The sequence below is a fragment of the Prunus mume genome, linkage group LG6 (assembly GCF_029339155.1).
Source record: "Prunus mume cultivar Tortuosa linkage group LG6, ASM2933915v1, whole genome shotgun sequence".
Taxonomy (NCBI): Eukaryota; Viridiplantae; Streptophyta; class Magnoliopsida; order Rosales; family Rosaceae; genus Prunus; species Prunus mume.
The window spans coordinates 21,181,721-21,195,937 of record NC_142703.1 but is presented as its reverse complement, the minus strand read 5'-3'; the positions used below and the strand labels follow the sequence as shown (position 1 = coordinate 21,195,937).

Sequence of the window (14,217 nt, the reverse complement as noted above, 5' to 3'; positions counted from 1 at the left end):
AGGGGAGGTCACCAAATCCAAGAAAAATAATTGAATTCCTTTACATGGTGATATGGGAAACAAGACTATTGAATTTGGCCTAAAATGCAATACCATATCGAATTTGGATTCGAATTATCATATTTAACACATCAATGGTTTTTTCAGATTTTCAAATACTCTTGATCACATGTTCTTCCGATTGATAAAGATAACAAATTATCAAATAACATAAAAAAGTTTGATTTCCCTCATCATCATATCGAAAGAATTAAGTGAAATTACTAATGTAAACGAATTTAATTTGGATTACATTGGCCTAATTTGGATTAAGTGAAATTACTAATGTAAACGAATTTGGATTGTATTCGAATTTTGAAATAAAACTCTTTCGTACTATAAGACCATCAATTTTAGCTTGATCCTTCCTTTTGTTTTATCATTGAATATGTAACATAATGGAGTTGAAACGTACAGTCGGGTATAGATAATATGATCAACACTAAAAAATATAGATGTCTTTATCAATCTCAAATAATTTAAGGAATTCCATTATTTAAGTACAAATAATATAGATTTGTCTATTTCAATACTATTGATTTCATGAATTTGGATTCAATTGGCCTAATTCGAATTTGGATTCAATTGGCCTAATTCGAATTTGGATCGTAAACAAATTGGATTTGGATTACATTGGCCTAAAATGCAATATACCATATCGAATTTGGATTCGAATTATCATATTCAACACATCAATGGTTTTTTTAAATTTTCAAATACTCTTGATCACATGTTCTTCCGATTGATCAACATATTTAAACTTGATCAAGTTTAAAACGGACTCTTTCATACTATAAGACCATCAATTTTAGCTTAATCCTTCCTTTTGTTTTATCATTAAATATGTAACATAATGGAGTTGAAACGTATAGCCGGGTATAGATAACATGATCAACACTAAAAAAATACAAATGTCTTTATCAATCTCAAATAATTTAAGGAATTCAATTATTTAAGTACAAATAATATAGATTTGTTATAGAAACCGTATATGTGACAAATACTAATCTCAAATGTGATCAAGTTTCAAAGCCCTTTGTTTTATTTTCTTTAATTAATGAATTAAAGAAACAAAATATAAACAAATCAGCAATTAACTCCCGTTTGCCCAAAAAAAGTGGGGGAAAGCCCAAATTAATTATTTGTTTGCCGCTCAAGCCTCTTTTTTAATTTAGGTTTTTTGCTAACCCTAACAGTTATCAGTTTTCAACAGCAGCCACAAAAGAGAAAAACAAAATCTTCCATACGTCTTCTTCATACGTCTTCTCCCTAAACCCTCTTCTCCTCAGCAATATCAAGGAAGCCATTGAGCCGTACAGGTAATTTCCTTTAGCATACCCATCTAGTTTGAACTGCAACTTGCAGTTTTTGGAGAAAACAAGCAAGCAATAATAGAACGGCAAGAAGCAAAGGCCAATTAGGACTTTGAATTGGAAATATCCATGTATCTATCTATATCTACTGTAAAATTGCATCTGTGTCTTCAATCCCATGCTGGTTGGTTGACAGTCAACATGATACATGTAGATTAATCCAATAATATTTTCATGCGAATTGAAGCAAGACCTCTACCTCTCTCTCTCTCTCTCTCTCTCTCTCTCTCTCTCTCTCTCTCAGCAAATTGTTTTCTCTACCTAGTTTTTCCTTTTTGGATGAATTTTTTTTAAGTATTATTTCTGATTTATGTTTTTTTTAAATTATGACATGGGTTCTTTTGTGATTATAAATGGCAGCCATGGCAAAAAAGAAAAAGAGCAATAATAGAGCATCACATGATCGTGAAATGCAAGAGACAAATCAAACATGTATGAGTTATTTGTGTCGTATTATCGATTAAATTCTTGTTTCTATTATTTTTTATAGTTGTATTTCTATTATATGTTTTTAATTTTTCAATTATGTTTTGTGTTTGTATTTCTCTTACAAATGTTAGCCGTGGCAAGAAATGGAAAGAGTCAAGATAGAGCATCAGGCACTGCACATCCTCAGTCATCTAGACTCTCCTTAGATCGTCATATTTCCAATGAGTCATCACATGATAACGAAATGCAAGAAACATGTATGATTTATTTTGAATTTTGAATTTTCTTTGGTGTGTATATATATATATATATATTTCAATTATATGATTAGTTCTCAATTAATTTCCAATTTTTTGCTCTATTATAAATTGTAGCCAGGGCAAGAAAGAGAAAGAATCAGAATAAAGCATCCAACATTACACATCCTCAGTCATCTAGACCTTCCTTAGACCAACATGATGACCCCATTGAGCCATCACATGATAATGAAATGGAAGACACGCCCCTTGAAACCGAACCATCAAATGAAGAAGGTAATTTTTTATTTATATATATATGAGGTTTAAACTGAACCTTCACATGATAATATATTTTTTTTATATATATGATCCTATAGCTAGTTTTTTTTGTACCTTGTACTTCAAATATATATATATTTTTTCTTATTAGGTTCAACTGTTGGAATAAAAAAAGGTAGAGGGAAGGCTAAAGGTAAAGATGGAAATGGCACTCCAATTGTAATACGTAGAGGAAGGTAATGTATAAGCCTACAAAGTTAATCATTTCTCGTGTAGATTTATTTATTTTTATTTATTTAAATTTGGTTTAAATTTTTCAGGATTATAACCACTGGAGCTGTGCGAACTATAGGAGTGCTTTTTTATCAGGCTATCGATGGAGCATGGCCAACATTTAAAACATTTCCATCAACTCAAATGGATTTACTGTATGATCGCTTTAACACAACAGGATATACACACACGTGCTCAGAAGAAGAGATGAGGGAGGCATTCGAACAACATATTAAATTGCGATATTCCGATTGGATGTCCGCATTGAGAAATAGCGTTTTTAAGAAATACAAGACTACTGGTGATAGATACACTCATTGCCCATTAGGAATATCTCAAGATGTTTGGTCTAAACTGGTTGATCATTGGTTGCAGCCTACATGGCAGGTAAAAACTCAATTTAAAATAATATTGTTATGACTGACTAGTGTATGCTTTGTTTTATTTATAGATGCCTTATATGTGTTCACTAAGTTGATATTAGGTTATGATTTACTTTTTTCATGTAGGATAAAAGTAAAAGAAACAAGTCTAATAGGGCGAAATCCACAGTTGTGCATACCACAGGTTCATTCCAATGGAAAAGTACAGAAAAGATGAGGTAAAAATATCCATTTGGTTGTTGCTTTTTGTTGACTGTTCCTTTTGTGGTTATTTCCAAATTTGGTCCTAACAAACTTCATTGTTTAAATCTTAATAGCTTGATCGAACTGGAATTGAACCGAGTCCAATTGATTGTTTCAAAAAGTTCCATGTAAGTAAGCCTAAGAATGGAGGAGAAGAAAGTTGGCCAAGTGAAAAGGCTAAAGAACTTTTTGTACGTTGCCCCTACTTTGTTTCTCTTTTTCTTTTTCTTTTTAAAATTTTTTATTCACATGACATTTTTTTTATATCCATGTTTATATTTCAACTATTTCATTGAAGGAAAAAATGGAGAATAAAAAGGTTGCTGCAACGGAAGACGAGAATGAAGTAGATGATTGGGATATATACAAGGAGGTTATTGGTGGGCCAAGTCACGGTCGTATCCTTGGCTTAGGTGGTGGCTATAAGTACAAAAGATGTGTATCCCTCAGATGACCAAGGTTGTAATAAACGTATATGCTTAGAACGTGAAGAAGAGCATGAGAAATTAAAGGAGGAAGTGAAGGACTTGAAAAGTGTGCTGTATGAATTGAAAGATCTAGTTCAAAGTATGAGGGAAAACAACTCAAATACTTATGCACGCTCAAGACAATCTGCTTTAATGGTGAACTCTTTTCTTTCTCATTTCAATATTTTGCTCACTGTTAAATATTGTATTTGTTATTTTTATTCTCAAATGATTTATGTCTTATTAATTATTATCTTTTATTCGACAGGACAATGTAGAAAGTTGTTCAGATGCTCACCTCGAAGACGAGTAGTGCAACATCAATTGTATTTTGCTACAATATGTATTTTGAATTTCAAAGTTTTGATATATTTGCGGATTGCATATATGTTTTAAGGATGATGGGGATTGTTTATGTTTTAACTATTTAGAATAATTTTAATTGAATGCATAAAAATTTGGTACAGTATGGTGTCGTATGATTTTTTTTATTATTATTACCCATTAAATACGGATGATTAGAAAACTATTTCTAGCAAATATTATAATTCAAATTTCTTTTTATTAATTTTTTTTATAAAATAATTACATTTTTCGACTGCATTTCCCTCTCGATAATGCATATTTCCGACAAACACTTTATCATCGGAAATAGTTTCCGACAATAATTGCCTATTTCCGACAAAATTCCCCACGACATAATCGGGTCGAAACAATTATATTTACAACCACTTGTTCGTCGAAAATATTTTCTGATAGGATTAATCTATTTGCGACAAACTTTGCGACGAATAAATATGGTTGGAAATATATATTTCCGACATAACTTGCCCATCGAAAATATATTTTTATACTCTTTTCCGACGAGCTATTATATATTTTCCACAAACTCTTTTGGTCGGTAATGATAATTGCGACGAAATCTAGCCCTCACAAATAATATATCATTGTCGGAAAACGTATTTCTGACGACACTCATTGGTTGAAAATATGAATTCACAAAAACAAGAAATCACGATAAAAGAACTATTTCCGACAATCAAATAAGTAATTACGACCACATGTACGGTCGGAAATAAATATGTAGGGTCGTTTTAGAAATCCATTTCCGATAGAAATTTAAGCAATAGCCACGAAGCATGGGCGTCGGAAATACATTATTTCCGACGGAATGGTCGGAAATGAAGTATTTGCAACCGAGCTTTTAGCGGCGACTGCCAAGCGGACTTTTGCCGTCGAAAAAGATATTTGCGACGGCAAAAGGCCTTTTACAACGACAAAATGCCCTCGCAAAAGGGCTTCTGTTTTGTAGTGCCAGTGTAGTTATGCTTGTGTGTTTCTCTTATCTTTGTCAATATTTTTTATTCATCTTAAGAACCCTTTCGTTTAATTTAATTGAAATTAATATTTTGTATGTTGTTCTCTTAAAAAAAAAAATGGGCTAACGACAAAAGACACTTGCAGGTTTGGGGTGATTCTCAATATGGACCCCAAGGTATCAATTTTATCAATTTACACACTTACGTTTGCAACATCGTCCAATTTCATCATTTCGTTAAGTTGACCATGTGGTCAATCGTTAAATGCTGATGTGTCTACTCTAGGACCCACCTACTGACCAACCAATTCCTAAAAAAATTTGGGAAATAGCACTTAATGCCACTCATTTCCAAATTTATTTGGAAATACCACCTTTCCCTACACATTTTGCAAATATAACCTATAAATATATACTTATTGCCCACTTATCGGCCAGATAACATTTTTGGTAAGTTTTTGTTTTCTCTCTCAGCTCTCTATTCACTCTCTCTCTCTCTCTCTCTCTCTCTCTCTCTCTCTCTCTCTCTCTCTCTCTCTCATGCAGTTCTCTCCCTCTCGCATAGCTCTCTCTCACTGGCACAGTCGATCCTCTCCTAACGCTCTCTGTTCTAAATTGTCCCCATCTCTCTGTTCTGAATCACGAAACCCTCCCCCTCGACCCCATCTTCTAGGTATGCCTTCCGAATAGCGTAAGGTTGTAGCTGCTTGCGACCTTGAAGCTCAACTCCATCGCCGACCTCCAATAAGTAGTCTTGATGGTCATTTTCTTAATCTCTATCTGTGAAATTGGTTTTATTTTGATTGCTTGGGTTTCTATGAAATTTGTTTTATTTTGATTACTTTGGGTTATTTTTTTGAATCTTCATGCTCGTCCATCTGGGTTTTTATCATATGGATTTAGATTGTTCTAGATATGTGAATCTTGAAACTTGTGATTTTCCGTTTGATGTAGTACATTTGTATAGTCTGATTGTGATGAATCATTGTTCACTGTTGTGTTATTGTTACTGTATTGTTGTTGTGTTGCTATTCTATTGCTATTATATTTTTATTGTATTGCCATTGTATTGCTATTTATTGTGGTTGTATTGCAGTGATTTGCTCGTGGCTTCACATGTGTAAATGAAATGTTGTTTTGTCATGGTTAGAAATGGTGACAATTGTTATTCTGGTTTGCTACAATAGAAAATGGGTAATCTCAAAGAAGATGTGCAAATACTAAGGGGGTGACTCAAAAGGCTTAATAGTGCCACGGACCATCACATATGCTGAACTGTTGGATCGTGTGCAGAAGATTGGTAGTACAAACAGAGGAAAGACGAGGTTTGCTTAAAGTTCTCAGTTTTGGTGGCCTCGTATGAGTGGAAGCACATAAAGATTGAGGACAATGATGATGTCAAATTTTTTGTGAAGTACAGTTGTGAGGTAACACTTTCAAAACTAGATCCCTTACTTGTGAGTATAGAAGATAGAGGACTGACAAATCATGTAGTTGATAGTATGCATATGACAACAGATAGTAGTCGGATGGGTCGTTCTTCAGTTGACATTGTTGAAAGTAATGACGGAACTCAGAATAACACAAATGTCGTTGATGTGTGATGTTGGGACAGATTTTATGGACATGATTGATTTTAGTGAGGTGGAGGATATGCATGGTGGTGATAATGATACTAAAACAAATGAAGTGTCAGTGTACTCTTCCCCTCATATTTTGGGTCGCTTGGACACATCAACCCAATTGCCAATAATGTGTTTATGAGGAGAATCTAAACCCACTCGTGAACATTATTTGAGTGAAATGGGTGAACATAACCAGTACAATGCGGCCGGTGTAAATGATGTAGAAACATATTTGGACACAGGGTATTCGCGAAGTGATTGGAATCCGAAAATTGAAGTTGGGCAAATTTTCACTACTGAAGGAGCCTTATTGACCAAGTTATAGTTGGTGGCATTGAGAGGCCACTTTGAATGTAAGGTGTAATTCTCTTGCACTAAAAGATTGTTTGTGGTTTGTTGTCAACGTCCATGCCCATGGCGTGTCCGAGCATCAAGAATTGGAGAATACAACTTCATGATTGTGAAGTGTATAGCTGGCCATGAATATGATTTGAGATTGGTAAATGACAACCATTGTCAAGCAACCGCAGCACTTGTAGCTACTTCATTGAAAAGGAAGTTGAAGGATTCTTGGACAATATAGACACTGAGTGACATAATGAGAGATGTGAAACACAACTTTGGTTTGACCATTCATTATTCGAAAGCTTGGAAAGTGAGGGAGTTAGCTCGAATGTCCATTAGAGGATCAGACAATGAGGCATATTATATCATTCCAGCCTATTGTTATGAATTGGAGCATATGAATCCCATCACAAAGACACACATCCATACTGATGAGAACAATCATTTTATGTATTTTTTTATGGCAGTTGGAGCATGTATTAAAGGGTTTCGTTCTTCCATGCACCAAGTGATAGTCGTGGATGCCACTCATTTAAAATCTAAGTACAAGGGTGTTATGTTGTAGTGAATGCATTCAATGGTATCGAAATATATATCCTCTTGCTTTTGGGATTGGGGATTTGGAGACGAATGCATCATGACATTGGTTTTTCACTAAACTTCATGAAGCCATTGGTGAGTGTCCCAGTCTTATTATCATTTCTGATCGTGATGTTAGCATAGAGAATGTGTGAAACAAAGTTTTCCAACAGCACAACATGACATATGCTTTTATCATATGAAGGGGAACATGAAATGCACTTGTAAGTTGAAAAGGCGTGATAAAATGCTGATGCATTTTGAGTAAGCTGCGAAATCTTATTTAATGACTGAATTTGATTGTCATTTTCACAAGATCAAGGGAAAGGAACTTGTTGTTGAATATCTTGAACATGCAAGGTTACACAAGTGGTCTAGATCTCACATGGATGGACACCGCTATAATGTAATGACAACAAATATTGCGGAGTCAATAAACTCAGTCCTTAGGTTTGCAAGGATGTTGCCAGTGGTTCATTTAATAGGGGAAATTATTAATCTCCTTGTCAATGGTTCACCGAACGTCGTGAGTTGACTTTGAAATGCACAACAACGTTGTGCCCTAATGTTGATAAGAAGAAGTTGAGGAATGGGTTGGATGATGCTAAAGGATGAATTTCGTTAAACAAAATAATGAACAGTATAATTATGTGGACGATGATATGGATGGCCTCATACATTTGACGAACAACAATTATAGTTGTAGGAAGTTTCAGCTTGAGTATCTACCTTGCAAGCATGTAGTTGCAGTTTGCTCCTTAAAACTAAATGTATATTGCAAGGCTTCTCGATATTACACTCGAAAAATCTAGTTGGATACTTTTATTATAGTGGTATTGCTATTGCAATGATGTAAACTGTGTAAGTACGAAATTAAAGGGCCTATGATGTAACTCAAAATGGATCCCCAACATTAAAGTCTTTACAATGCAATTATTATGCAGTTACTGTGATACTCCTACTACACCTTCTTTTGTGATTACAAATTCAGACGATGCATGGGCCAAATGTGGGGCAAATACAAGTTGAAGTGTCCTATGTGTTTGACTAGATATAGTTGCTGAAATAGCATTACGACTGTTAACCCCAACAGATTCCTCATGTCTTGCCAAGAACACCCTTGAATTGATGCAATGTGCCCAAGCCAGTCACAAAGCTGGACTCACCCATCTGCCTGATGTATGTAAGCACTCCAAGTTTCCCAACCTTACCTCATTGATTCCATGATCTGGCCCAATAAAATCCACCACTTGGTTGGTCACAAACACCGTCACCCCAAACTTATTTGCTATAGCCTTCAATGTCCCAAATATCTTGAAAAATATTTCAGACCGGCGTTTCAAATATGGCAATGTTCTTTCATACTGTGATCGGAAAAATGAAGTAATGGAATCAATGACAATGAGCTTCACAGTTAACCGGGTGTGATTAATGGCAATAAATGCTTCTATGTCTCAAAGGATATGGATCAGTTGCATGAACATATATGTCTTCCAATGGGTCCAACTATATTAAGTTGGGGTATGATGCCTGATAAAGGTTGGCTACTTGTTGCAATTGATGAAATGAGAAGCTAAATTCTATGAATATGTAGAAGGAGGAGCCCCCTAGTCCGCCATGTAAGGGTGGGAGCTGAGCTCTTACCATTAGTTGGAGACAAAGTTGTGTCTTCCTGGAACCGCTCTCCCCTACCAATTCTATTATGGAGTTAGGCATCTGATGGATAATTTAGGGGTTGAAAGAGGAAGGAGCATGAGGTTCTGTGGTGTCATTTTTTGTAATCTAGGGGGGATGTGATGATGGTGCAAGGCATGAATTGTGTATATAGAGTCCATATTTAAGGTGTGTAATGTAGGCCATATGTCTTTTAATGGATGTATAAGTCAATCAAATGGTAGAGTCTGATGCAGTACCTACTGCAATAAGATCCTATTGCTACTGTACTGTGCTCTTATTGATATCATATTGTCATTATACGCGTATGTATTGTGGAGTTATTGCCGCTGTAATTGTTTGAACTAGCAGGGATAAAGCAAACTATATACGCATAAATACAAAAAGAGGCATCATAATTCCATAAAATCCAATTTCGAAACTTACATAATACGACAAGAGGCGACCCCATAGTTACATAATACAAATAGAGGCCACCTCATAGTTCCATTTTACAGGCTGTTTCCACTACATTTTACAGTCTCCAAAGTCATATTACAAGTGAAAATTTTCCTACTATTGACATATTCAGAGTTGCATACTCTTCAATTGCTACGACCGTGACCCATGAAATTCATGACCCTACCCACGGTGATGTTGTCCCAGTTTCCTTTTAAATCCACTATTTTTGCAAACTTGAGAAATAGTTTGAATCGGTTTCGATTATTTTTGCTTCAACTGGGCCATTTCGCGATTCCTTGAATACCATAGCTGCGATGGCGATGGCGATGTGGGCATTTTCAATTTTTAATTTCATACCCTTTATATGTAGGAGATGCATCTGAGCATGATAATAGAGCGAATTGTGCACTTTTTTATGACACCCCATCTAGCTTAGCCCTCCAAAATTTTGAAGCTATGTGCTGCAAAGAGATTTTCCACACATGGTATTTCCTCGACATTCTTTGCAGGCCATGGACCAAGTCTGCAGATAAGTGAATTTGCTAACTTGTGGTGTTTGATCTCCCTCCTTCATAATTGAAAGTGTTGGGTTTGGCGCGAGGTTAGAGTGCATGGTTTTGGGTATTTATTGTGGGTTAGTGTGGGACTTAATTGGGGAAAACGGGCCTTAATGCGATGTAAGTGAAATGAGTGGGGAATGTAATGGCTGCAAGCTGGAGTTAATGTGATGGAAGTTTTCTCTTCATGCAACTGGGTTGAAGTTTAATATAGGGAGGTATTAATGAGCTGGAGTAAATGAGTGAGTAACTGGCGAGAGGGATTGGGGGAGTAATTGGCGGGTTTCATTGGATGGAGTATTTGGCGGGAGTTATTACCCAATTGCCTGTATGACTATTTTCCTATATTTGTAATTTGAAATTTCCCAATTTCCTATTTCCCATTTTTGCTATTTCAATTGGTTTCTAATTTTCCAATTTTCCTATTTCATATTTGCCTAATTTCCTTTTTCCTATGTTCCAAATTTCTATGTGGCAATTTTTGTATTTTTCCAAATTTTTAATTTTAGTTGCAGTGCTTTGTATGTGTTTTTCGGGCATATAATGTTTTATTGCCTTACACATTGCTTCGCTCTTCATTTTGCATTCTACTATTTTGTTGTTTTCCTTTATGTCATTTGGAATTTCCGTATTTTCGTTGTTCTTCATATTTTGTCATTTTCAATCTTTGTCTAATTTGCATAAATTCGGAATTTGGCAATTTCCTAATATGGTATTTTTCTTATTTTCCAATTTTGCAATTTCATTTTGTATTTTTTTCAAATTTTCAAAAATTGCTTAGTTACATACTCCATTTTTTGCCTCAAATCCACAATTTCCAATTTCCCAGTAAGGTTTTGTTTTTTTCTTTGTAATCCAATTTATTGCTGTTATTCTAATGCTCTAACTTACAACCAATGAGTAAATGGTGTACAGTGCAATCCCATCAAATTAATGTACCAACTACATACCCAATTTCCTTTACTATAGAGATCTAACTAACTCCTTCAATAGAATATAAATTAGACAAGTTGTTATATATAACAGAAGCATAGGCACCTTCTTAACGTGAGGTTTGGGAAAGGTAATTATTCTTAACTTACTCAAAAGCAAACATTCTCCAATAAAGATGACTATATTGTTGTTTACAAGTTTTGATAAGTAAAAACTGCATACTGAATCTAACGTTTTATTTTTTGCAGATTGGAGCTGTGGATTGTCCCCACCGATACTTAAAGATGTCGGACGTATGCCCACCAAATGATCATGTCAGTTGCCTGAGAGACCAGCCGTGACATGTGCCGTTCCCATCTCCACCTCTGACTCCAAATCACAATCCGACTTCATCTGGAAGTGAAGCTGAGAGCAATGATCGGCTTGACAAAATCTTTGCCATGAAGCACGACCTCCAATATTTGTCTAAGGCAACAGATTGGTGGGAGAGAAAATGTGATATTCATGGCCAAGTGATGGGAAACTTGGCCAACAAGTTGAACAAAGCATATGCTGGAAAAGTGAAGCAAACTCTAAAAGCAATAAGTCATAGTAAAGAGTTAAGAGTCCCTCAAGTTAAAATTGGAAGAGACAAAGAAATATGTTGTCCAACAATTCACAAAATCTAAAGAATATAACCATGAAATGGTAGAATGTTTCAACAGCGGCTTCGAGATGTTCCAAGATTATGCTTCGATCGGCTCATCATACTACAATTGGAGCAAAATTGATGTAGCCAGTGTCTAGCAGGTGCTGAATATGGGTGCAGAGGGAATGGCTCACCATAGCCTCATGCATGCAGCATGGATGAAGGCCAAAGACATGGATCTTTTGATGGACCTCTAATAATTTGCATTTGGCAGGTTTGTGCAGCTGGGTGAGGGTAAGTGCTGGTTCGCTTCATGTTGTGGTGGGTGATGCGGTGTGAATGTGTTGCCTTCGTTTTCCCTTCGCGGGATAGTATTGTTAGGGTTGGGTGGCGATTTATTTTGAATGTCTAAATTTAAGGTAGTCTGAAATGGATGTTTGCGTATTGTATGTATATTGACCTAATATTGTCACCCTATTGTATGTATTTTGCATCTGCTGGTACTCAGAAGTGCACCACTTGTTTGTTTATTCTGTCATTGTAACCCTATATTGTCTATATATTGCATAACAATGAGGAGCCACTGCTATACCTCCATAAAGAGATCTGTTTATATATCGAGTTGTACGAAATAGCTCAACTAAACAATGTAAACAATAAGTATGCTAACGATGATGACAACTCCAAAACAAAAGCACAATTTGAAAACCAAATCAGAAGTACATCCCTATTGGTATCGATTAGCCGTACTACCTTATTTCATTTCACAAAATGAAAATTGATGCATATTCTTACTCCAAAATGAGTATAATTTATTTTCCATGTCTACAAAATGGATACAGTTTATCTGCCATGTCTACAAAATAGATACAGTTTATGTGTCATGTAAGGCAATTAGCCATTGCCACCGACTGTACAATATTACCTATCACCATTTACAACATGGCCACAGGCCTTGTAAATGATTTCACATTGCTACATAAAATAACTAAAGCAAATAGCTCTATCAACTGGATGGATCACCATATAAAGCAGCTCCACTAGAGCTTCCATGTCTGCATATTCATATAAAAGAAAAATTAAAATAATTAAATTCAGATTGAATTCCCAAGTGATAAGTGAAGGCTGAATTCAATGGAGAAACATTATCACATTTACCTCATATATACGCCTCCCCCCTGAAAGCCTCTATAGCAAGCTTCAGTTGGTAATAGGTGATCTTGGATGGGTCAACTTTATCCAAAGAAATGCCAGCAATGATTCCACAAGAGGTACTGTCGGGCAAATAAGTTCAGAAATTAGAAGTGCACTTATTTACAATATCAATAAACTCCACTAAATTAACATAGCTTACCCATCACATTGTTGCAGAACATCTCCAATGCTGCAAATTGTGAATGACTTAAACTTGGACATCTTCATCCCCTTTTGCTTCACCTCTTCAACATTAGAAGCGTCATAAAAGTGCATATAGTACAGCACCCGTGCCAGAGCATCGCTAATAGGCTCAAGATATTTGACCAGCTTGGAATTTGAGGTAAAAGCAATATAGGAGTCATACACAATCATAGTTTGTCACACAAAGTCGATTTCTACTGCCACCTGTGAAGATTATACAAGACATACACCTTCCGGACTTTGCTCCATGGTTGCGCATACTCATGTTGCCATATATCGTGCACAAAGTGATGTATCTTTTTTAGGTAGCGAGGTGGAAGGTCAACCGTATTTGGAGCAGCTGCTTTCTTCGATACTCATTTCTTTGTAGAAGGTCTTACCAACTCTAAAATTTCTTCAAACATTTTTCAAGGCACATTACATAATGACGAACCAATGCAACCGAAGCAGTGAATCTAACATGTTCACATTTTTACTGCAAACAATAATCTGCAGTTGTCTAGTCGGTTCCAAATACCAAATGATAAGAAAGTTGTCTTTTCCGTATTAGAAACGTCGCCATGTCAAGGTGCTGAAAGTTCAAGCAAATAATACCACCACAATTTAATACAAATGTACACATAGTGAAGGTGAGAAAAGAGTTGAATTATCCTGATGAAGTATGGTTTAAATTCTTACCCTAGAGCAAATCCATTATGTATCATCTATAAGTTTGTAAAAAAAGTCTGGACCAACTGAACATGCTTCGAGCTGCACCTCGGCACTATAATAGGCAAACTTCCAAGGGTCAATTTTGTAATCATTCAATAATTGGAACATTGTATAATATGACAAACATAGTACAAATACAGACATGTATATTAAAGGTAGCTATATATTCTTATTGTAGATCATTGCATACTACAACAACATGATATTATTGAATTTCCATGGTTAAAAATCCTAACCTTAAATCGGTTTTCCACGCGGTGCAAAACTCTATTACTGCCTTGAC

General features: G+C 35.5%; 3 long non-coding RNA genes and 1 pseudogene across 4 annotated transcripts; 3 read left to right on the top strand and 1 right to left on the bottom strand.

The window, feature by feature from the left end:
- The first annotated feature begins 1,240 nt into the window (after nucleotides 1–1,240).
- Nucleotides 1,241–2,340, top strand: LOC148916424 (uncharacterized). Of its 2 annotated transcripts, XR_016128045.1 has the most exons (4): nucleotides 1,241–1,358; nucleotides 1,773–1,844; nucleotides 1,973–2,098; nucleotides 2,216–2,340. It is a non-coding gene; the product is annotated as an uncharacterized LOC148916424 (long non-coding RNA). The 2 variants fall into 2 exon arrangements; XR_016128044.1 differs by lacking the exon at nucleotides 1,241–1,358 and having other exon boundaries at nucleotides 1,621–1,844.
- A 136-nt stretch (nucleotides 2,341–2,476) lies between these two features.
- On the top strand, nucleotides 2,477–3,200 carry LOC148916423 (uncharacterized). The gene is made up of 3 exons (XR_016128046.1): nucleotides 2,477–2,595; nucleotides 2,680–3,019; nucleotides 3,142–3,200. It is a non-coding gene; the product is annotated as an uncharacterized LOC148916423 (long non-coding RNA).
- Nucleotides 3,201–3,211: 11 nt separating this feature from the next.
- On the top strand, nucleotides 3,212–3,679 carry LOC148916422 (uncharacterized). Its single transcript, XR_016128043.1, has 3 exons — nucleotides 3,212–3,233; nucleotides 3,333–3,449; nucleotides 3,557–3,679. It is a non-coding gene; the product is annotated as an uncharacterized LOC148916422 (long non-coding RNA).
- Nucleotides 3,680–8,536: 4,857 nt separating this feature from the next.
- On the bottom strand, nucleotides 8,537–9,364 carry LOC148916421 (DNA repair protein XRCC3 homolog pseudogene; annotated as a pseudogene).
- Nucleotides 9,365–14,217: the final 4,853 nt, after the last annotated feature.